This window comes from Alligator sinensis, unplaced genomic scaffold (assembly GCF_000455745.1).
Source record: "Alligator sinensis unplaced genomic scaffold, ASM45574v1 scaffold260_1, whole genome shotgun sequence".
In the NCBI taxonomy this organism is placed as follows: domain Eukaryota; kingdom Metazoa; phylum Chordata; order Crocodylia; family Alligatoridae; genus Alligator; species Alligator sinensis.
The window spans coordinates 714,966-727,843 of NW_005842431.1; the positions used below are offsets into that span (position 1 = coordinate 714,966).

The 12,878-nt window shown below is 48.3% G+C and overlaps 1 non-coding gene across 1 annotated transcript; it reads right to left on the minus strand.

Moving 5' to 3' along the window:
- Positions 1 to 10,604: 10,604 nt before the first annotated feature.
- On the minus strand, positions 10,605 to 10,675 carry TRNAG-GCC. Its single transcript has one exon. It is a non-coding gene; the product is annotated as a tRNA-Gly (tRNA).
- Between the last annotated feature and the right edge of the window lie 2,203 nt (positions 10,676 to 12,878).

A 12,878-nucleotide genomic window follows, 5' to 3' on the forward strand; every position in this document is an offset into this window, starting at 1 on the left:
GGTTTTCCTTTCCAGCTTCACTCTCTCTACCCTCTCTTTTTTTTTTTTTCTTTACAGCGGCGGCGCCTGGCTTAATTGGCGGCCTGCAGTGGGTAATCAGCACCTCCAAAGAAAAACAAACGGACAAGCGGTGAGGGGAATCTGCCCCTTTTTCCCCACTGTCTTTCCTCACTTTTTTCCTTTTCCTCTTCTTCTCCTTTCTTTCTTCTTTCTCCCTCTTAGTATGGGCTCCTCTGAGCCTCCGACACTCAATCAGGCTCTTATCCTGCCCCCAGGGTGTCAGTACCGTGTCACACATCCCCAGCGTCTATCCGTCCATCCATCCATCCGTCCATCCATCCATCCATCCTGCCTGCCTGCCTGCCTGCCTGCCTGCCTGCCATCTTCACCTCCCCAGTCTGTCTCGGTTCTGCTCTCGGCCCCAGATATTGCCCCAGCCATGGATTCCCGCCAATCCGAGGCAGGAATCTTATCACCTGACGAGGTTATAAGACTGATCTGGGGCGAAGCAGGAGCTCCCACAGTAGCGTGGAGGTTCTGGCCAGCCCCATGCCTGTGGCTGAGGGAACACCCCCGGTGAGTGTCCTCTGGTCCTTCACAGACTGGCACCCCATAACAATGTACTAGAGTAGTGGTGGCCAGTCCCACAGCAGCAGCCACATGCAGAGCAGCAGTGTGAGGTGGTGGATGGTAGCGGCAGTCGCCATGTACAAGTTTCCCCCCCACCCTGCATCCAGCCAGCCAAGCAGCACCTGTGCGGCCCGCAGAGGGGTGCCACTGCTCTCACCCCGCCCCTGCACCTGTGAGGCGGTGGCACAGGGCGCAGTACTCCATCACCACCCACCCACGTGTACCCCCTGGGACCTTTCAAAGTACCCCCGAGGGTATGCGTACCCCCAGTTGACAACTCCTGCACTACATTATTGCTTCCCAATAATCCAGAGATTTCTCTGGAAGTCTCTGACTGCCATTGATTTTGTTGGTCAGCCTACAGGTATTGTTTTGAACCATACTCAGTCACGTGTTCCATTTTGTAGTGGTTGCATGTGCTTTTTGGTACTTCTGTTAAATTTTACCGTGAATGGCTTCAAAGAGAACAGCAAACACCACCTGGTGTAGTGCTATGAAGCTTAAACGTAAAACGTAAAACTCTCACAATTGAAAAAAAAGTAGGCTTAACTAAGAAAGTTTGAAAAAGGCACTTCAATGAAGGGGCTATGTGAAAAATATGACATAGGTAGTTCCACTGTGCATGACTTGAAGCAGAAAAATGAATTACTGAATTACATGCAGATGGTGACCAGCCTAAAGCTATGTGTAGCTGCAAAACATTACATACAGCACAGGCAAATGCTGTCGATAAGGTATTGTTTGCATGGTTTTGGCAACAAAGTAGTGAAGGTGTACCTATTTCAGGACCAATGCTGATACACCAAACAAAAGCATTTCATGACAACTTGAAAATTACTGAAGCCTGTGATTATTCTCAAGGCTGGCTCCATCAATTCAAAGTTTCATCATGGTATATGAAAATTAGCAGTATCTGGTGAAAAACCTTTCTGCTGATTCGGAGGCAGCTGAGAAATTTGTTGACAAGTTTGCCAAGTTCATTGTGGATGAAGATCTTACTGCTGAGCAAATCTATAATGCTGATGAAACAGGGCTATTTTGGCGGTGTCTTTCTCTTAGCACACTTGCAGCTGGAGCAAAAATAATTTTGATTACTGCAGTGTGCACCCTGATGCTTCATTCTTGGTGTTAGGCAATGTGTGTGTTATTTTTTTACCCCCAAACTGTACTTCTATAATACAGCCAATGGACCAAGGAATTTTACAATCACTACAATGTAATAATAGAAAACAATTTATGTAGAAATTGCTTGTTGCCAGCAATAGAGGTGAAGGTGTGGATACATTTAAAAAGCAATTCAACATTAAGGATTCCATTTGGATTCTAGCGCATGAATAGACTGACATAACAGCTGCAACATTGAAAAATGCTTGACATAACTTGTGGCCTGCAAGCATATTTGAAGATGATGAATTGCCACTAGACTTTCAAGGTTTTCATATTAGTGGTCAAAAGAAAGGGGTTTATGAACTTATGAAGTTTGCTAAGGGAATGACACATAATGCTGCTGCAGAAAAACTGGAAGAAGTTGAAACTGAAAAGTGGATGGAAATGGACCATGATGCACCTGTTGTACATCAGCTAACTGATGGCAAAATAGCTGAAATGGTTTTGAAACCTGACCAGGAGAAAGAGAAAGACATTGAAAGTGATGATGATCATGAGATAGTAAAAGAGAAAGCTTTCATAGACCGCTGTATACAATGTTACAGATACGATTTCTGCTTTAGAACAACGATCATGTGTTGATATGCAAGAAATTGTGTATTTCTATAGAGTGCTAGATAAACTTATAAAGGAAAAGCCTAGATGTATGAAGCATGCTAGTTTTCAGGGTATGTTTGGCAAAATTTCTGAGAAAAATGCACAAAAAGCTTTCACCAACAAAAATCAGGAGCCATTCACCTCCACCACACAAGATGCTGCCTCTGCCTCACCCATAGCTTCTTCTTCAACCTCGCCACCTCCGCCAACAAGGCAAACAATGATGAACCACTAAGTTTGCAAGCAGAAACAAGAAGGATAATGTGGTACATATTAAATGTACAATTTATTTCATATTCGTTATTTCATTATTTTTCCACCATTCTTTCTTTCAAAACTTTTTATTTCAAATCATATTTGTCCTACTGTATACATGTTCCCCAAACATATACAGTATTGTACTGTACATGTCTTATCTTATGCTGGCACAGATGGAAACACAGGGTCTATGACACCAGTCAGCATGAAGGCTGCATGCCCCGGGAGGCTGGGGGGGCATAGCGACTGCCCATAGGCGGCGGTGGCAGTGTTGGTGGCGGGGGTGTGGTGGCAATGAGTGGTGTCAGTGGTTGGGAGGGGGGGGCTGGGGGGGTTGGTGAGCACCAACCAGCAGTCGGTGACCACCTGCAGACACCTCTGGCAGTGTTGGCAGCAGTCAGCGGCGATCAAAGGCTGCCCACAAATGCCACCAGCAATGTTGGCGATGCGGGGGGGGGATGGCAAGCGGCGACCACCTGCAGGTGCTGCCGGCAGTGTTGGAGGTGCTTTTCGCAGGGGGTGCACCACCAATCTCAGGGGGTGCATGTGCTCCCGTGTGCACCCCCTACACGTCGCCAATGCTGGTCAGTGTTTGTCTCTAATTTCAGCCTGGGGCTGGTCTCTTCGTGCGGGGTTTAGATCTGCTCTGTTGCTCAGAGGGCCATGGTGACTCCCTGAGATGGGAAACTGAGCACAGAATGGGAAAATGTCTGACCTGGGGCTTCTGGCCTGGATGCAGGGGTCCAGGCTGCAGCTGGGGCTTTTGGAGAGTGGGCTAGAGTTGAGGTCACTCTCCTGGCCAGAATGCACCTGGAGGAGGACATGCGGGGAGCTGAGTTGCACTCGTGCCATTCAGCTGTGTGTGTGTGTGTTCCAACCCAGTGCTATGGCACTAGGCACTGCATGAGATGGAAGGGATAGATGTTGGAAGTACAGGTCGGTGACTGGTCCTGAGAAGCCCATGTGCAATAGGCCTTGCCTAGGGTGTGCGAGTGATGTATGTCTGTTGGAAATTATGCAATGTTTGTGGCTGTATGGATTGTGTGTGGTGTGCAAGTGGAACATTGCATGGCTGGTGACATGCGCAAGGCATGTACCTCGGTATGTGTGTGTATGCACACTACAGTGTGGGGCTGCCTGTATCTTACACTGCACATGGATCCTCACAGCTCTGCCTCTACAGCTGGTGCTGGCACTGAGGTTGCCTCTCCTGTGCTTCACTGTGCAGTTCTCTTTCATCACCTGCTGCATGCTTTTGCTTTTTAACCAACTGTCTTCTCGCCTCTCTCTGTGTGTTCATTTGACTTGCTCCTGCTGATTGGATTTTGGGCATGGCAGAAGTCCTCCAGCTCCATGTTGCCGAGGCCTTGAAAACCTGCCACTCAGTTAGCGAATGCAGCTCCCTGACCTCAGTTAGTTCTAGCTGTACTGCAGGGTACCTTGCTGGCTACAGCATCGCACTGGTGACTCATTTTTATTCTATGGTCTATCAAAACCCCCAGGTCTCTTTCCGTTGTGGTGCTGGTAAGTGTAGCACTGCTGAGCTTGTAAGTGTGATCGGCTGAACCTGTAAGTATGTTGAGGGCTGTTTCTCCCCAGGTGGAGCACCTTACACTTCTCAGTGTTGAATATCATCAGGTTTGGATCTACCCACCTTGCGAGCTTGTCCAGGTCACCCTGTCTCCCCAGCCTATCGTCCAGTGTGACCACAGTCCCCCATAATTTGGTGTCATCTGTGAATTTTGCCAGTCCACTTTTAACACCCAAGTCCAAATCATTAATGAACATGTTAAAAAGCACTGGTCCAAGTACTGAATGCTGAGGGATGCCACTGGTCACCAAGCACCATGTTGACTCAGTTCCATCTATTATTACTCTCTGGGTCCTATCTCATAGCCAGTTCCCTTAGCTGGACCATTCGGTTATTGCTGCTGCAATTCTCCAGTTTCACCATGAGCACGTCATAGGAGACCAAGTCAAAAGCTTTTTTTGAAGTCAAAGTATATGATATCAACCTCATCTTCCTTATCCAGGTGGTATGTTACCTAATCATAGAAAGAAATGAGGTTGGTCAGGCATGACCTGGCCGCAATGAATTATCTGTTAGAAAGCTGCCTTCCATTAACCTATTGCTAATGGATTCTTTGATAATTTTTTCCAGGATTTTTCCAGGGATTGAGGTCAAATTGATTGGCCTGTAACTCCCTGGATCCTCCTTCCTTCTCTTTTCCTAGGTAGGCACCACATTGGCCCTCTTCCAGACTTCTGGAACCTCTCCCAAGCACCACGAGTTCTCAAATAGTTTTGCCACGGGTTGTGCGATGATGTCGACCAATTCTTTCAGCACTCTCGAGTGCAGTTCATCTGGGCCTGCTGACTTGTAGATGTCCATCTGCTCTAGATGTCCCCTCATGAGTTCTTCACCAACTGTTGGTAGGTGATCGCCCCCACCTTGATCATCCTGTATCCTTGTCAAGCAGGGTAGCACCCTTGAACTGGTGGAATACTGATGCAAAGTAATCATTTAGGAGTTCAGATTTCTCCTGGACATCGGTTGACAGCTGTCCAATTTTGTTCAGTAGGGGTCCAATGTTTCCCTTATTTTTTCTCCAACTTCCTATGTATTTGAATTCAGTTTCCGCCTTTTGTTTTTCTAATCCTCTCCCTACAGGTGTGGGCTATTGCTGATGCACAGGGAACCTGGGAAACTTGCAGGCACCCCAGCCTAGTTAGAAAGTCGGGGCTGCCCTAGTCAGTTTAAGACGCTCTCAAAACCAGCCCCAATCTGCTGGCTGCATTGTGTTCTTTCTATTTGTGTTGCATGCTAAGTGGTTGCTGTAGTTGTTTGTATGGTGGTGCAGGCTGTGTGAATATAGTGGTTATATTGTGCACAGTGTACACTGTACTGACTGTAGATGGTGATGGATGATTTGACTGCTGCGTTTCGTAGATGGCTCTTTTAGATGGGTGCAGTTGTGCTAATGGCAAGTGCTACCATTTTGTCTATGTAAGGTGCTCATGTTATGTGTAATGTTGTGGTTGTGAGGGGCTTGTAGGCTGTGCTGTGTGTAGGTGCTAATGATACGGCTATTTGATACGGCTGTGGGTGTGCAGTGTAACTGTGTGGCAAAGTTGTGAGATGCATCTGTAGTCCCATGATGTGGCTGTGTGGCCAGGCTGACCCTGTGTATTGCTCCCTAGGTTCAGATTACGACTGCTACTCAGTGAACCGCGATGTGGAGTACGACAGCCAGAGCGAGTTTGACAAATCCTCCAGTATCCTATGCAACAGCAACATCACCCAGAACTACCACTGCATAATCCAGGCCACCTGCCCTGGGGGGGCAACTGTTCAGCACATGCCCTCCACAAAGCCTTCAGAGTGCTATATTCTCTCCAGTGCTGGCCCCATCCCCACTGCCTGCCTCCCCCACCATTGTCCCAGTTAAGACTCCCACAGTGCCTGATTCCCCTAATTACACTGGACCCACCAGAGCGGGCAGCAAGGAGTGTATTTTCTATGCTGATGACACCTTGCCAAATGCCATAGACTTTTCCAAAGTTTCACCCAAGAGGCGGAGACTCCCCAGTACAACCTGGGACAGTAATGTCATGGAGATCTCAGAGTACACAGGTGCTGGGCAGCACTGCTCTGCTGAGGAAATAGGAGGACCAGCAGCTGGCTGCCAATCAGCACAGCTTGGTGGAGAAAATTAGTGAGCTGGTGATCAGTGCACATGCTTTGAATGAGGCTAGCTCCCCTTCCCCACCATGCTCCCTGTGCCTGGCCCCAGAGAGAAGACATCCACTCCACCCCCAGCTGTCTCCAGCAACCCCCTGCTAAAGACAGCTGGTTGCCATCTGGCATGGGGTTTGTCTGTGTAGAAACATCACCAATGACAGATCTGCCCCACAGACACTGTGATAAACTGCCCTCCGCTCTCCCACTCCCCACAGCTCATGGGAAGAGATCAAACACAGGGGTCAGGACTGAGAAAGCAAGCTGTGCAGAAGAGAAGTCAATCCAGTAAAGAAACACAAAGGTAAAAGCTACTTTATGGAGATAGAGAAAGAGTCTCTCTAGATTTAAATAGAAACTAGAAACCTTCGCTAACAATCTAAGAGGGGTACAGCCTAAGCGCTAAACTGGTTTGGGATTCGATTTTATGTTTTGTTTCTCCTCTGCTCATTGTAGTCCTCCTAACTCTTCCTAGCCTTGAAAGACACCTCACTACCAACCAGCAGGCATTGGTGAAACAGGAACCTCCTGTTGTACAGGCACACAGACGTAGAGGTAGTAGGCTGTGTGAAAATGGCTCTAAGAGAACTCCAGACCTACTACCAGAAATCGGTAATGGAGGATGGAGAGGACGCAGCCAAAGCCACCTGGCACAGAGACATGTGGCACAGGATAATCCAATGTCCCCTGAGCGGAGAATTGGGTGGTGACAGAGAGGAAGAGGAAGAGACAAGCGGAACTGAGGACAGCAACAGCAGCAGCAGGTCCTCCAGTGGGAGCTGGAGCGACAACGACATAGATGACAGGTGAACTGGGTATGTTAACCTGCAAGCAGGGTGGGAATGAAAGGAAAGAGTTGCCAGGTCAGAGCAGCCAGAAGTTGCTTTTGTGTGTAGCGCACAAAGCAAATATTGTAACAGGTTTGTGTGGCCAGCGGGCCTTTGTACAGCTGCGCAGGTGCGGGTTTTGTAATGGGTTAGGTTTTCTTTGTGGAGTGATACTCGAAGTGTAGATATATATATAACCTTTTTATATATATATAAAATATTTTTACAAAAATAAATCATCTCGGCCTCTTGAAGGCTCAGATCAAGTGTTGTGGCTTCTTAACCTGGCAGGGGAAATACCATGCATCTGTGTCCATGAAGGCAGTTTTCCTGAACTGCACCACAGGAGAACTACTCTTCTGGCATGGTTCAGTACCCGCTGAGGTGTAGCTGCTTTAAGCCCAAGTTATGGAAATGGGAGTCTTCTCCCTTGTTTGCTCCAAGGGCCTTATGGCTAAGGGCAAGCAAAACTCGGGGGCATCTGAACCCCAAGCCTCTGGGGTTGGGCCTGCATGTACGATGCCTGCCAAAGGTTTTGGAAACATCTGAAGTACCTGGTGTGGTTCTAGAATCTTGGATTTGGAATTAGTTTTGACTAATTTGGCCTCAGATACAAATTTATATTTAAAAAAATCATCTTGGCCTCTTCTTAGGAGTAATAGTCGGAGTATAGATATATATAATCTCTTATATATAGATATATAGATTTTTTTTTTTTTTAAAGATCATCTCGGTCTCTTATCAGCTCAGCTCAAGTGTAGTTCTATGTTTGCCTGGCAGGGGAAATACCGTGATCACCATGGTGGCTTCCTAGACCACTCTGCTGGCATGGGATAGTATTAACATAGGTCCTGGTAGTTAACCTTGGCTTTATGCCCACTTTATGGAAATGGAAGACTTTCCTAGCTTGCTCCTGAGGCCTTATGGCCAAGGGCAAGCAAAACTCAGGGGCATCTGAACCCCAAGTCTCTGGGCTTGGGCCTGCAAGTAGGATGCCCGCCAAAGGTTTTAGAAACATCTGAAGCCCCAGATAGGAGTGGAAGATGTTTGTCGGTAGTAGGACCACTTATGGTTCTGGACTGACTCACAGATTTGGAATTTGTTTTGGCTGATTTGGCTTGGTATACAGAAACATTTTTTTTATTTTTTTTTAATCTCCATCGGGAAAACATTAGACTGCAGCTCAGAAGGTGCCTGCTAGAATCCTGAGCTTCTCCCGGCCTCTCAGATCACTTCATCCTGGAGAAAGCTGCAGTCCTTTACTGGCAGGTGTTGCTCTGGGCTTTCCTCAAGGTAGAGAAGGTCCTGCTGCAGCTATTATTACTTTTCTGGTAGACAAACCCAGCAAACTTCACTCCTGTGGATCAAAGATGGACCGCTGGGCTTTGCCTCATTCCATCCAGCATCTAGATGGCCTCATCCAGTTTGTAACTCAGCATCTTTTCTTCTTTTACCAGCCCTGCTCTTCTCTCCCAGAGAACTGGAGCTCTGTGCTTCCGCTGCTCCCCACACATGCCTATACCAGTAGTTTGGAGACCAAAGCACTAACCCAAGAAGAGGCTCTCAACCTGCTCTGTTTCACAGCTGTAGGAATCTACAAACCACTCCACTACTGCTAGAGTTGGAGATGGCTAGACCTGGACCTTAGCACCTCTCTACTGGAGGTCTCCTGACCCCATTCCCTGGGTTCCCCAGCTGGAAAACATCTCTCATCTGTAGCTCCTAGGTATATGTGGGAGTTCCAGCATACACGGGGACTATTGAACCACAGGCGAGACTGTGGTGCTTCATGGGAGATGCTGTCAAGCCAAGGCACTCAGCCTCCAGGGAGGAATGAGACCATGAGGTGCTCAAACCACAGTCATAACCCTTAGGCCTGGGGCCAGAGTTCCTAGGCAAGTTCTGATCTGAAGATTCCCCACTGAACCAAAGAACTCTGCATGTGACATTCCTGATACATTCAGGACAAGAAAACACATCAACAAGTCAACATTCCCCTTAGGCCATTCTAAAGAAACATTACAGAGAAATCAGCTATCACATGGGCTCAGGGATCACTTTTCAAGTGCTGCCCCAAACCTGCTTAGTATGTCTCAGTGACAGAACAAGAGGCCAGGAGCTTAGTAGAAGATGTCTTAGTAGCACTGAACCTTGGGCATCTGTCTCATTTAGGAAGAGTGTCCAGTGTTTAAATAACCTTTTAGTTGTCCCTGACCTAACTGCAACTTAATGGTTGTGGTCAGATCTGGTTTATGAGTAGCTGGCTTATGAGAAGGCTGCTTATGAAAAGGCTGCCACCTGGGGTAGACCTCTGGTTGCTTGTCTTTGGCAGAGACAATGCCCACTCTCCTCCCTGAGGGTGACAGGTCAAGGGCTATAAGAGCAGGGTCGGCTCCTATAGGAAGTGGTACTAGCAGTCCTCTTTCCTTGCAAAAGTCATCTGTGCGGGGGGTCAGCAAATTCAAAAGCAGGTTTTTGAAGGATGAGCATTTCCTGACAACAAAAAGAATGTCTGTATCTGTCTCTGTCATTTTTCTTGGGACTCCTCCAGTGGGCTTATCCAGAGAAAAAACGAACCTGTCACTCTGGTATCTGCTAGGAAGCAAATCCATTGGCACATAAATGCTCTGGATGGTCTTGATGCTTTTCCATACCTCATGCGACAAAAGGCTCACATGAATCACCTATATATTCAGTCCTTTTTTACAGACCTCCATGCTGAAGAGAGGTCAATCTCAACGCCCCATAGACCAATGTTTTGGTATTTATATGGGCTATATGCAGTTTGGGACATGGTCTCATTTTATGTTCATGTCCACCACAAAGGGGCAGGGGGCAAGGGCTGATCCTGACACTGGACCATTGTATTTGGAGCTAGACCAAAGGTAGCAACCGTGGGAAGTTTCTGCAAGTATTCCTAGTAGTACAAGCCTGGATATGTTGAATGAATGTGGCAGAGCAGCAAAGTGGAATCTGGCCCAGTTGTTGGGAAAAATTCCCTGACTCACATAAAAAGTCCACATTTTGAATGCTGACAGGTGCTCAAGGCTGTCAGTTAGCTAAGACAGCCCTGGGGCAAGCTAGTACATTAGGAGGAAGCTTGGCACATGCTCAATCGGTGCCAGAGGCTACCACTCCCCAGCTGGTGCCCAGCATGATGAGCTCAGGCCAAGGTGGGACAGAGACAAGTTACTAGATACCAGGGCCCGGACAGCTGGTAAAACTCCTGTAAGGTCCATGCAAAAGGAAGAGGAGTCCGCTAGTAACTGAGGGAGTAAGGATCCCTGAATCCTGCACCCTCTGGTTTGAAGTTTGCAGTGTCCCAGCTTCTACCTCCCCCTGCTCTTCCCACACAGACCGGGAAAGGTGGGGAAAAAAACCAAACATGCATTGGCCGGGAATCGAACCCGGGCCTCCCGCGTGGCAGGCGAGAATTCTACCACTGAACCACCAATGCTCCAGCTGTGCAAATTTTTATAACACCTGGCTAAGTGGTGAATAAAACTCTTCTTTGTGCTCTGTCTGCTTGCTCATACCCTCCTTCTCCCAAGCAGTTGGAAGGGGAACAGCTAGGCAGCCACGTCAGCACAAGGGGCCAGGCCAACTCTGGGGTGAGGCACCCAGTGGAGGGGATCCAGCTGCTGGCAGGGCAGCAGAGAACAGCAGCACCCTCATCTGCTATCTCTTGAAAGGAGAAGGATGTCCTGGGGGGGGGGAGGGGAGGGATATTACTAGTGAGTTTTAAGGTGTCAGAGGAGTCCAATGTTGCTCGGCAAGTTTTTCCACAGAAATGACAAGTGGCGTCTAGTGGAGAAGCACAGCTGTTGGCCAGGATGCTGTGCACTTTCCTTCCTCCTCTGCCATTTCTTGGCTTCCTGAACAAGATGGTTCTCTTTGAAGTGGGCTGTGGCTTGATGTATGGTATAGTGCCATTGAGAACTGATACCAGCCAGCACTTCCCAGTTTGTAGGGTTGATGCCATCCTTTTTAAAGTATGCTTTCAGGGTGTCCTTGTAGCGCTTCCTCTGGTCTCTGCAGGTCCTCTTGCCATGACTGAGTTAAGAAAAGAGGACTTGCTTAGGGAGACAACTGCCAGCCATGTCCACACAGTGGCCAGCTCATTGTAGTTGATGTTTCATGATCTTTGCCTCAATGCTGGTTATGTTAGCTGCAGAGAGGATGCTGGCATTGGTGCAGTGATCTTCCCATCTAATGCGAAGGATCTTTCTGAGGCAAGACTGATTAAACCATTCCAGGCGCTTAAGTTGGCTTTGATACATCACCTACATCTCACACCTGTAGAGGAGCAGGGGGATAACCACTGCATTGTAGACCAGGATCTTAGTTTCCATCTACAGATCACGGTCAGCAATGACATAGTGAAGCAGCTTTCTGAAGGATGCACTGGCACAGTGGATCCTATGTTAGATTTCTACATCAAGACTGACTGACTGGGAGAGGTGACTGCCAAGGCAAGAGAAATGCTCAGCGTTTTCCAGGGGTTCTCCACCAATGGTAATTTGTGGGAGTGGGGGGGCAGCTTGTGCTGGAGCAGGCTGATGGAGCACCTTGGTCTTCCCAATGTTAAGGGAGAGTCCCAGGCTGTGGTAGGCACATAAGAAAATTCATAGATTCATAGAAGTTAGGGTCAGAAGGGACCTCAATAGATCATCAAGTCCAACCCCCTGCATGGCAGAAAAGAGTGCTGGGTCTAGATGACCCCAGCTAGATGCCTATCTAACCTCCTCTTGAAGACCCCCAGGGTAGAGGAGAGCACCACCTCCCTTGGGAGCCCATTCCAGAACTTGGCCACTCTAACTGTGAAGAAGTTCTTCCTAATGTCTAGTCTAAATCTGCTCTCTGCTAGCTTGTGGCCATTATTTCTTGTAACCCCGAGGGGCGCCTTGGTGAATAAAACCTCGCCAATTCCCTTCTGTGCCCCCATGATGAACTTATAGGCAGCCACAAAGTCGCCTCTGAACCTTCTCTTGCGGAGGCTGAACTGGTCCAGGTGCCCTAGTCTCTCCTCATAGGGCTTGGCCTGCAAGCCCTTAGCCATACGAGTGGCCCTTCTCTGGACCCTCTCCAGGTTATCCACATCCCTCTTGAAGTGCGGCGCCCAGAATTGCACACAGTACTCCAACTGCGGTCTGACCAGCGCCCGATAGAGGGGAAGTATCACCTCCTTGGTTCTGTTCGTCATGCATCTGCTGATGCACAATAAAGTGCCATTAGCTTTCCTGATGCCTTCGTCACACTGCCGACTCATGTTCATCTTGGAGTCCACTAGGACTCCAAGATCCCTTTCCACTTCCGTACCACCAAGCAGGTCATTTCCTAGGCAGTAGGTATGCTGGACATTTTTCCTCCCTAGGTGCAGCACTTTGCATTTCTGCTTGTTGAATTGTATTCTGTTGTTTTCCGCCCAGATGCCCAACCTGTCCAGGTCTGCTTGCAGCTGTTCCCTGCCCTCCGGTGTGTCCACTTCTCCCCACAGTTTTGTGTCATCCGCAAACTTGGACAGAGTACACTTCACTCCCTTGTCCAAGTCGCTGATGAAGACATTGAAGAGTATCGGTCCAAGGACCGAGCCCTGCGGGACCCCACTGCCCACACCCTTCCAGGTCGAAACCGACCCATCCACTACGACTCTCTGGGTG